The sequence below is a fragment of the Protobothrops mucrosquamatus genome, unplaced genomic scaffold, assembly GCF_001527695.2.
Source record: "Protobothrops mucrosquamatus isolate PMUCROS unplaced genomic scaffold, P.Mucros_1.0 scaffold3567, whole genome shotgun sequence".
Lineage (NCBI taxonomy): Eukaryota > Metazoa > Chordata > Lepidosauria > Squamata > Viperidae > Protobothrops > Protobothrops mucrosquamatus.
In genome coordinates this window covers 1-2,233 of record NW_015389533.1, presented here as the reverse complement: position 1 = coordinate 2,233, position 2,233 = coordinate 1, and positions in this window count along the sequence as shown.

Genomic DNA, 2,233 nt, shown 5'->3' with positions numbered 1-2,233 from the left:
CAAACCAGAATGTCACCAGGGATGGGTTGATTTGCACAGATGCCAATTTCAGAAGGATATTGGCAAACTAGGCGATATCTAGAGGGCCCCAGAAGCAGTGATGGACGTGGAGGCAAAGGTCTGGGAGAAAAGAGAGCAGGGCGGGTGTGGTTCACCTGGAAACACCTGGCGTATAGGTTAGAGGAGAAGCTTTTCCAAAACACAAACTTTCAGCTTCTTCTTGAGAACTCTAAGGAGGGACGAGCAACAGAAGAAAATTTAAGGAACTCGGGGATGGAGTGTGGACTCCTTGGTGCTCTCTGACCTTGGTGGTTTTCTTGTAGACGTTTCATTTCCCAACTAGGTAGCATCATCAGTGTTAGAGAGTGTGGGGTTTTTCCCCTGTGTATATGTCACAACTTACACTGCGTGGAGATGGTGGTGGGGGTGTACTTTTCTCCCTCTTATTAGAAAAATTAGGAATTAAATTAATATTGTTGACATCTATCGATGTCAAATATGGTTTTTGTATGATTGTCTGGTGTTAATCCCTGCTTCTCTGGGTATTGCTGACACGAGAAATTGTGTTCTAGTCTTGGTTTCCTTTTTAGCTTTTTATTCTCTCTTCAATGGTGTGTAAATGTGGGTTTATCTCTATGTGTCCGTTGATGGCTCATCTGTCTGAATGCCCACCTTCCAGGAATTCCCTGGCGGTTTTGGATTTAGCTGGGTCTAGGATGCTTACACTTTTCCTGTTGAAATTATGCTTGGGTGTCTCCATATACTTTGAGATTAGGGAGTTTTTATTGTGTCTTCTGACTGCTATTTTGTGTCCATGGGTGTGAGGTTGGCATTCAAACAAAACCATAAATAGAAACATAAACCACATTTGCTCACCATTGAAAAGAGACAAAGCAAAAGCTAACAAGAAAAAAGTAAAAGTGACAAACAGCCAGAGAAGCAGGGATTAACACTAGACAAACAACCAAGCAGGAAACAATACTCCAATTATGCAACTGCCAAAGTGAAACCCACACCCATCCCGTCACTGGCAGGGCAAACTATGGTACATAAGCAGGGACTAAACCCCACACTCATTAGCACCAATTATGCTACCTGGTCAAATAATAATAATAATGATGATGATAATGATTATGATGATGATGATGATAGTAGTAGTAGTAATAGTAATAGTAATAGTAATAATAATAATAATAATAATAATAATAATAATAATAATAATAATAATAATAATAATAGAGATGGAAGGGGCCTTGGAGGTCTTCTAGTCCAACCCCCTGCTCAGGCAGGAAACCCTATACCATTTCAGACAAATGGCTGTCCAGTATCTTCTTAAAAACTTCCAGTGTTGGAGCATTCACCACTTCTGGAGGCAGGTTGTCCCACTGGTTAATTGCTCTCACTGTCAGGAAGTTTCTCCTTAGTTCCAGGTTGCTTCTCTCCTTGATCAGTTTCCATCCGTTGCTTCTTGTCCTGCCTTCAGACGTCTTGGAGAATAGCTTGACTCCCTCTTCTTTGGGGCAGCCCCTGAGATACTGGAAGACTGCTATCCTGTCCCCCCTCGTCCTTCTCTTCATTAAACCAGACAGACCCAACTCCAGCAACCGTTCCTTGTAAGTTTTAGCCTCCAGTCCCCTGATCATCTTTGTTGCTCTTCTCTGCCCTCTTTCCAGAGCCTCAACGTCTTTTTTACATCGTGGTGACTAAATGAAACACCAAACAAACAATCAAGCAGAAAACCATGTTTATTATCAATGGACACCCACAGTATCGATCCAATTCCTGATTCTCCCCACAATAAGCCCAAAAGCAAAGCCAAGGGAGCACCAGGAACTCCACCGTTCATCCCGGAGCTATACAACGTTTCTTCTACCGGGAAGCTCCTCGTATGAATCGATGAGAAGCTCAGATTTTTTTTTGTCTGTGATTCGAAAGAGGTTACCCTCTTGGAAAGCCCCATTTCCGAGTTGAAGGACCCCATTTCCGAGGGTCCTTGAAGGTTCCACCTGAAACCAACTTCTGCTTTTTCTCTCCTTTCTCTCCCTGCAGGCAGTAAGTGGAGCTTTTCCCATTTCTTATTCACAGACTAGTCCAAGAGCGTGAAAAAATGCAGGGTGAGTAGTAACCACAGAGTTACCTTGTGGTGAGACGGTCGGCCAATAAAGTTTACAATTAAATAAGCAGAACAAGGATTTGGTGAAGGAGCCAAAAGTGGGGGTCCTTTGAAAAAAAG